The sequence below is a fragment of the Chionomys nivalis genome, chromosome 10 (assembly GCF_950005125.1).
Source record: "Chionomys nivalis chromosome 10, mChiNiv1.1, whole genome shotgun sequence".
NCBI lineage: Eukaryota > Metazoa > Chordata > Mammalia > Rodentia > Cricetidae > Chionomys > Chionomys nivalis.
This window is the reverse complement of record NC_080095.1, coordinates 6,304,287-6,313,499: the sequence shown is the minus strand read 5'-3', so window position 1 is coordinate 6,313,499 and position 9,213 is coordinate 6,304,287. Positions and strand designations below refer to the sequence as shown.

Genomic DNA, 9,213 nt, shown 5'->3' with positions numbered 1-9,213 from the left:
GGTGATATCTTGGTGGAAATTTTGCTTCTGTATTCTTTTGAGATCTTGTGTAATTGTATGATTACCTTCTTTTAGTATTCTGGCATGTGTCATAGGATAAGTTGGGAAATATATGGTCTGTTTATGCCCTCTGGAAGAAACCAAAGAATAAGTCTAGGGCTGAAGAGATGGCTCAGAGGTTAAGAGCACTGACTACTCTTCCAGAGGTCCTGAGTTCAATTCCCAGCAACCACATGATGGCTCAGAACCATCTGTAATGAGATCTGGCACCCTCTTCTGGTGTGTGAGCATACATGGAAGCAGAATGTTGTATACATAATAAATAAAAAAAGAATTTAAAAAAAAAAGAATAGGTCTAACTCCTTCTTTGAACATATGGTAAAATATCATTGACACCTGGCCTATGAATTGTTAGTTTGTGTACTTATAGACTGACTAAGATTTTATATTTCTTCCTATATAAACTTTTGATGGGTGGTGTCATTAAAGAACTTGGTTTACTGTGTCATTGTCATATGATTATCATTGACAGACCTGAAGGTACTCATAGTATTTCTTGAGGTTTTTTTTTTCAGGTTCATAAGATTAGTAATGATATTTCTTTCCTTTTTCCTTCTGATATTTGTGATGCTTAACCTTTTCCTCAGTCATTCTGGATAAAGTCTATAGTATTTTTCTAGACCAAGATAATTCTGTTGCTTGATTTTTTTTTTTTTTTGCTTATTTTACCAATCTTTTATGACTTCATCATTTAGTTTCTGGTTAAAGTGTGTTAAAAAAAAAGTGCAGTGACAACTATACACTTGTCTGTTCTTCTAGTATGTGTTAATGCTTAGGTGTAAATGGCTGTATTAGTTTTGTGCCACTGTGACTATAGTGCCTGACTTTTAGTTAGTATTCAAATGGTATTTTTCACACATTTAGCATTAGAACCCATGATATAGATAAAATGGCCCGTCTCCCCAACAATGTTTATTAAAAGTAAGGTCCTGTTAAGTAATATAAAATATTCTTAGATCACTGTGAATGTTAATGATAGACCTTTATTTTAAACACCAGTTTTAATGTTCATTCTTCACTTAAATAAGTTAAGATGTTGGAGGATCAAGGTGATTTGAATTCTTGATAGCTGGTAGGCCCTTTACTGGATTCCACTTCTCTGGAGCAGGAGACTGCCAGCCCAGCAGCCAGCTTGAGCACTCATCAGATGCCATGAAGAAACTGTAGTGCAACCATAAGTACAACTCCAGCTCTAGAAGACACTATCCCAGCCACATCTGTGGTTTCTGCTGGACCAACTTTATGGCCATCAAAAGCCTCAGTGAAACTCAGGCTAGAGATGGTGTGAGAAGTCCTTCTGTATATGTGTTGCTTTTATTGGTTAATGAGTAAAGCTGCTTTTGCCTATGGCAGGGCAGAATTTCAAGAAGATAGAGGAAAAAAGGTGGAGTCAGAGCGACACCATGTAGTCACCGAAGGAGAAAGATGCCCACCCAGGAACCTTACCATTAAACCACAAGACTATGGTAAAATACAACATAGGAATGGGTTAATTTAAGATGTAAGAGTTAGTTCATAAGAACTAACAAGCAGTGTTGTAATTAATATAGTTTCTGTGTAATTATTTCGGGTTTGGCAGCCAGAAAATAAACAAGCAGCTTCTGTCTACAGGGGATCACTTTCCCTGGTGGCCCATCAGAAATTCTGTGAGTGATACACAGTCCTTTTTTTTTTTTTTGAGACAGGATTTCTCTGTAGTTTTGGAGCCTGTCATGGAACTAGCTCTTGTAGACCAGGATGGCCTCAAACTCACAGTGATCTGCCTGTCTCTGCCTCCTGAGTGCTAGGATTAAAGGCATGCACCACCACCACCTGGCTCAGTTCTTTTCTTCTTTTCTTTTCTTTTCTTTTTTTTTTTTTTTGGTTTTTCAAGACAGGGTTTCTCTGTAGCTTTGGAGCCTGTCCTGGAACTAGCTCTTGTAGACCAGGCTGGTCTCGAACTCACAGAGATCCGCCTGCCTCTGCCTCCCGAGTGCTGGGATTAAAGGCGTGTGCCACCACCGCCTGGCTGGCTCAGTTCTTTTCTAGGAAGAACTTGTCACACCTTTTTTCCTGGTTTTATAATCAGGCTGCTCAGTTCATTCTCTGAGTCAGCTGGGAGACACCCTCTAATGCCATCTCTCATTGTTATAACATTAGGCCTATTAACAGGCTTCTCTTGAACTGTCTTTTCTTGCCTACATTTAAGCTTCTTCATCAGTAGTGTGTGCTGAGCTAGTAACACAAAGAGACATCTGAAGTGAAGAAGTAGCAGTGATGGAGTCAATAGATGTTAGCCACAAAATGCCTGAAGAGTTCCAGAGAGGATGTAGGACAGATAAAGTGGAGCAGAAGCAATAGACACAGTAAGGGATAAAGTAGAGAAGGTGAGAGGGGATGGAGACCTAAAGCTGACAAAAGGATGCAAGGAGCCACAAAAGAAAAGTTGCATGCCCTAGTCTCTGGCTGAGTACCAGAAAACCATCAAGGGCCTCACCAAAGCCCCTCAACTGGGACAGTAGTTCATGCCCAGAGATCACATCCCCCAGACCTATTCTGGGTTGTAACACTACCAAACACCATCTGCTGCATACAATTGCTGCAAAGTGCTAGGTCTGCTGGTAAGTAGTTAAAGCGCAATAAGCCTCCAACCCAAGGACCTAAAGTTTCTAGTTCTAAAGCCTGGAACAATGGACTCTCAGTCATTTGGACTTAGATACATAAGCCTTTAGATACATAAACCAGCCCACATGCCTTAGTTTATCAAGGAAATGGTACTGCCAATACCACAATACACCTTTGCCTACTCAAAATTTCTATCCAGATGGAACAGGACTCCAACTTACTCTCCACGTCCCTGTTCGACTGGTGTTCCATGGGGCCCAGCCATACATTTCTGGTTCTCTGTCTGTCTCATCATTCTTGCTGTTTGGAAACAAGAAATGAGTACATGTTGACACATGATGCACATAAGGACCAAGTGCTTACCTGGACACACTCCTCTGAGGCAGATAGCTCAAACCTTTTCTTCCCTGAGAAGACCTGATATCCCAGGAAGTGTAGCAATTATTGCCAGGTCACTTAGAGTTGGCAGTACCAGGAGCCAAAGCAAACTTAATTTCATTCCCCTGTACATAGAGTAATACAGTGTCATCATTTAACCATAAAGAAGAATGGAAATAGGCCTTTCCCAGGAAGTACATCGTCCTGTTAAGTATAAGCCAGACTTAGAAATACATACAAAGTAGTATGTTGTCTTTCATATGTAGAAGCTATAGTTTTAAAAAGTAAGACATAAAAATAGAAGTGGATAGGGCTGGAGAGATGGTTCAGAGGTTAAGAACATTGATTGCTCTTCCAGAGGGCCTGAGTTCAATTCCCAGCATTCACATGGTGGTTCACAATCACCTAGAATGAGATCTGATGTCCTCTTCTGGTGTTTAGGAATACATGCAGGTAGAATACTGTATACATAATAAATAAATAAATATTTTTTTAAATAAAATAGAAGGAACTATTTAGGAAGACAGAGAACCAGAGAGGATGGAATGGGGGACAAGACAGCAAAATTGGTAAGTAAATATTATCAAAGTATGTAATAGACAAGTATGAAAATATCAGAATAAATGAAATCTATGTTCAATGAATCTATACCAAAGCAAAAGAAAAAAGAAAAAGAAAACCCTGTTTAAAAATGAAAGGACATTCAGTGCTGGAAAGAGCTATCTAGTTATGTTTATAGGGTAAAAAGTCAAAGTCCACTTCCAGGTTTGAAAACCTACCGAAACACACACCAGTCCCTGAACTTGCCTTGAAAATCTCACCACTGCGCACCCTGGAAATCTCTGCTGCAGCCAGCGTAGCAGAGGGGGGGGGGGTATTGACACACGGAGGCTTCTTTTCAGGTGGAAGAACAGCAACCTTTATTTTGCCCAGCAACCCTTTATACCTCTACTCCTTCTGTGGAGACCCACCGGCCAGAAAAAACACAAACATCCTTGTCAATTACAGACCACAAGGAAGTTCCTCTGTCAGGGGCAGTGAGGGCAGCTAGATCACAACAATCTCCCTGGAAAACTCCGCCAAGAAATCCTATATAAAGCCTGCCTCCTGCTCAGTTCCCGGCTGCTTCTTGCCCAAGCTGAGGCAGCCCTAATAACCCTTGTGTGAAATTTATTGTGTTCTGTGACTTTGTGGTATTCTTTGGTTCCTGACTGGGTGGACTTTGGTGAATCAAGCCTCCACCGTGTAGCATTTTGATGTCGTGATCATAGCTATTTCACTGACCTAGGAGAAGCTTCTAATGCCAGCTCAGAGAAACAGTGATGTCAACCCAGCTCTAAGCATCTGTATTAATGTTCATACTTTATAAGATCTCTGAGATAGCCCCAGAGTCTGGGAGACAAAGCCGGTTGTCAAGCCAGTCCCATTCCGCGCTCCTCTGCCTTTTCTTACTCTTTTTTTTCTTTTTTTTATTGTTTATTTATTTATTAAAGATTTCTGCCTTCTCCCCGCCACCACCTCCCATTTCCCTCCCCCTCCCCCATCAAGTACCCCTTCCTCATCATCCCTAAGAGTAATCCGGGTTCCCTGCCCTGTGGGAAGTCCAAGGACCACCCACCTCCATCCAGGTCTAGTAAGGTGAGCCTCCAAACTGCCTAGGCACCCACAAAGCCAGTACGTGCAGTAGGATCAAAAACCCATTGCCATTGTTCTTGAGTTCTCAGTAGTCCTCATCGTCCATTATGTTCAGCAAGTCCGGTTTTATCCCATGCTTTTTCAGACCCAGGCCAGCTGGCCTTGGTGAGTTCCTGATAGAACATCCCCATTGTCTCAGTGTGTGGGTGCACCCCTCACGGTTTCAACATGACAGATGCCGCTGTGTCCTTCGCCAAGGACTTCTTGGCAGGTGGAGTGGCCGCGGCCGTCAGATGGCCGTAGCGCCCATCGAGCGGTCAAACTGCTGCTGCAGGTGCAGCACGCCAGCAAGCAAATCACGGCAGATAAGCAATACAAGGGCATTATAGACAACGTGGTTCATATCCCCAAGGAACAGGGAGTCCTGTCCTTCTGGCATGGTAACCTGGCCAATGTCATCAGATACTTCCCCACCCATGCTCTCAACTTTGCCTTCAAAGATAAATACAAGCAGATCTTTTTGGGTGGTGTGGACAAGAGGACACAGTTTTGGCTCTACTTTGCAGGGAACCTGGCATCAGGTGGTGCCGCTGGGGCCACATCCGTGTGCTTTGTGTACCCCCTTTATTTTGCCTGTACCCGTCTAGCAGCTGATGTGGGCAAAGCTGGAGCTGAAAGGGAATTCAAAGGCCTTGGTGACTGCCTGGTTAAGATCTACAAATCTGGCCTGTACCGAGGCTTTAATTTGTCAGTCCAGGGCATTATCATCTACTGAGCTGCCTACTTTGGCATCTATGACACTGCAAAGGGAATGCTTCCAGATCCCAAGAACACTCACATCTTCATCAGCTGGATGATTGCACAGTCTGTCACTGCTGTCGCTGGCCTGTCTTCCTATCTCTTTGACACGGTTCGCCGTTGTATGATGATGCAGTCAGGACGCAAAGGAACTGACATCATGTACACAGGCACGATCAACTGCTGGAGGAAGATTGCTCCTGACGAAGGACGCAAAGCCTTTTTCAAGGGTGCATGGTCCAACGTTCTCAGGGGCATGGGTGGTGCCTTTGTACTTGTCTTGTATGATGAGATCAAGAAGTACACATAAGTATGTCGTAGGTGTTCTCCCCGAGAACAGGCATGTTGTATGATACACCATATCTTGAACATTCTGGACAGATTCTCCGGGCTTGTCTGTTTTATCAATGGCAACTATTTACCAGTTGAAAAGTGGGAAGCAATAATATTCATCTGACCAGTTTTCTCTTAAAGCCATTTCCATAATGACAATAATGATGGGACCCAATTATATTTTTTATTTCAGTCACTCCTGATAATAAAAATTGAGGAAATAAAAATATCTAAAGACAATAAAAAAGATCTCTGAGATATAATTTTGACCACGGAATTTTCTCTCTTAAAGTATGTAAGTGATGTACCTATTACTGCAGACTTCTAATAATGTTCATTACCCCAAAACTCACCATCATTAGCAGTCTCCATTCACTACCTTCCACTGCAGCAAATCCTAACTTTCTGTCTCTGCAGACTGTAGAATAGTTGGAACTTTCCTACAAGAACATCGCTCCCTATAGCTATTAGTGCCTGGCTTCTTTCACTGAGCATCATGCTTCAAGGTTATTACTGGTAAAGGATTTGTCAGCATGTCTTTTGTTATGGCTGAACACCAATCCACTGAATAGACAGAATACTTCTGTTTGTGCATTTGCCTATTGATAGACATTTGGGTTACTTCCCGTTTTGGGACATGTGGTGGACCATGGCATAAACAATAAAAACCCAGAGACAGATACTGGGGTTCAACCTGAAGCTCAGTGAAGCAAAGCAGCCAACCACTGGCTCTTACTTCTACCTCAGACCAAATTGGGGCAAGATCCTGTCTCCACAAACCCTCAAACTCCCCAACCCATACTCCACTGAGTTCCTGTCTCTTCCCCCTTATATCCCTTTCTCTGCCCAGCCATATCATTCCTGTCTCTACCTTCCTAGTGCTGGGATTAATGGTGTATGATCCCAAGTGCTGGGATTACCTTTGTCTGAGCGACCTCTGTTTCTCTTTTAGATAGATTCAATCTTATGTAGCCCAGGGTGGCCTTGAACTCACAGAGATCCGTCTGCCTCTGTCCTGGGATTAAGGGTGTGTGCCACCACTCGTTCTGTATGACTGACTAGTATGGCTTTGCTCTTTGATCTCCAGGCAAGCTTTATTTATTAAAACACAAACAACATAGCACTAGACTGGACCTGAATGGCTCATAATCAAGTGTGTATTGGACAGATGCTGGTATGACACCTTGCCAGACAATTCCATTCCCCGTACAGGTTCAGGTGACATTGGTGCATCAGTAGAACAACTTTAAAGTTCCTCCATTCCACATTTTCTAAGATCATTTTCTGTCACTTGTGATTAGAAGGTCCTACCTCTCCCTGGAACCTGTGGGTAAGATAGGAGTCAAACATTGTCAAATACTGTTGCATCACTGTTAATGTTAGCAGTAAACCTCATTATCCCTTTTGATATTTGTTTTCCTCTAAATAACCTAAGATGTTGGTGGCAGGACAGTCTGACTCCCTAGTTAACAGCTGTTATTACATCCACCCTTGGTGCCCTGGCTGCCTAGCCAAGAAACTAGATACACTACTCTCTTGTAAATGCTAATTGCTTTTAACACTGTGTTTTATTTTTATTTATTTATTTTGATTTCATTTTACATTCCAACCACTGTTTAACCTCCCATTCCTCCTCCTGCCTCCCCTCCAGTCCACCTCTCATCTACTCTTCCTAACAGATAATGGGAAGTCAACAAAGTCTGGCACATTGATTTAGGGCAGGACCAAGCCCCTCTCCCCTGCATTAAGGCTGAGCATTGCAGCCCACCACAGGGAATGGGTTCCAACAAGCTAGCTCATGCACCAGAATTAGATTCTGGTCCCACTGACAAGTGCCTCCATTCCAAAAGACACAGGGTGATGACTGTTGGGTGTCAAATATCCTTGCTCTGTCTTCTGGGGGTGGGGAGAACGCACCCCACCACGGCCTTCAGTGCTCAGCTTGATTGGCAGATTTTCTTTCAATTTTGGTGGCTCCTCTTGGTGACTGAGCTTAAGTGATGACTCCTCCCTCACAGAGGCCTCCTTAACAGCAACTAAAAACCAGGGGATGCCTTGGCTAGCCAGACAACAATAGTGATGGGATTTGCTCCCTCCAGCCCGACTGAAAACTCCAACTCACACACATTACTAACACATCTTAACACTCAAAATAGCCCTTATATTCCCTAGAAAATCAAGCAAAAGGATAACCTTTACAATCTTATGGGAACAGACCGAAGGAGATAGTACCTCCTCTTCCCCCTCCCTCCTCTCCTCTTCCAGATGTCCAGTGGAAGGCCCGTCAGTACCCGCCAGTTTTTCCGAAAGCTTCTCCATGGCTATGTGCTTTTCCTTTGCAGTTCCTGTTCTCCAAATGGCCTTTCAAACCTCTGCTACTGCTCCAAAGAAACACTGACAGCCCAGCGCTCTGGGTCCGCCCCCTGGGCCAGTCCAGCCACCGCTCTGAAGTCTCCCTGTCCTCAGGCAAACCCCTACTCCCCACCCCCAGCCCCCGCTGCCCAACAGCCTCAGGAGCTCTCCTCCACTGCCGCTGCCAAAGAGCACACGGCGGCTGCTCCAGCTGTCCTGACTCAGAAAGGCCTCTCCTTCAAGCTGCTTCCAGAACTCGCAAACTCGCCAAAGCCCCATGTCCTCCCTCCGCAGTCTCCTGGAGCCCTCCAGCAGTCCTGCCTCCTTTTTTCTGCCTTTCAGTGCAAGCCCGTGGCTGTCCCTGCCACACTCACCCCTGTGCCATCCCTGCTTCCGCTGTTGTGTTGTTACATAGGCTGCCTGCAGCAGCCTCTGCTCCCCCTCCCTTCCTGAAGCCAAATACCCACTTTTGATTCTGCCTGTTCCTCGCTAGTCCCACCCACTTTACTGGGCCCACCCCAACAGGAAGGGGTCGTTTTCTCACAGCCCCAAACCAGGTGTCTCTGAACCAAGCTGACATTTACCAGCAGCTCCCTTTCCCTGACATTCTCATCTCTCTAGCTTTCTCTCACCTCTCTCCAGGAGCTGCAATATACTGTGTGACCCTGTCACCCCTCATCTTCCTCTGCCCTCTCACTTCTTGTCAGCCACGTTCTCAACCCTTTCGTGGCCTGAAAACTGAAGCCCTGCCTGCGGACTACGCTATCTCTCAGCTCTCACCCGCCGCTTCAGTTTCTGCACTCAGCCACCTCCTAAAGTTCTCTCTCCTGGAAACTGCCTGCTCAGTGTTCCAGCTTACACAAACGCGGGATCCCCAGATCTCTGCTCTACACTTCCGGAAGTTTCAGATTCTCTCTCTCTCTCTCTCTCTCTCTCTCTCTCTCTCTCTCTCTCTCTCTCTCTCTCTCTCTCTCTCTCTCTCTCTCCTTAGACTACACACATCTGATTTATGTATGTTTTCAAATTTAACTCGCAAATCAGACACACTAGATA

The 9,213-nt window shown here is 44.5% G+C and overlaps 1 pseudogene; it reads left to right on the top strand.

The window, feature by feature from the left end:
* The first annotated feature begins 4,905 nt into the window (after positions 1-4,905).
* LOC130883023 (ADP/ATP translocase 2-like) lies at positions 4,906-5,785 on the top strand (annotated as a pseudogene).
* Positions 5,786-9,213: the final 3,428 nt, after the last annotated feature.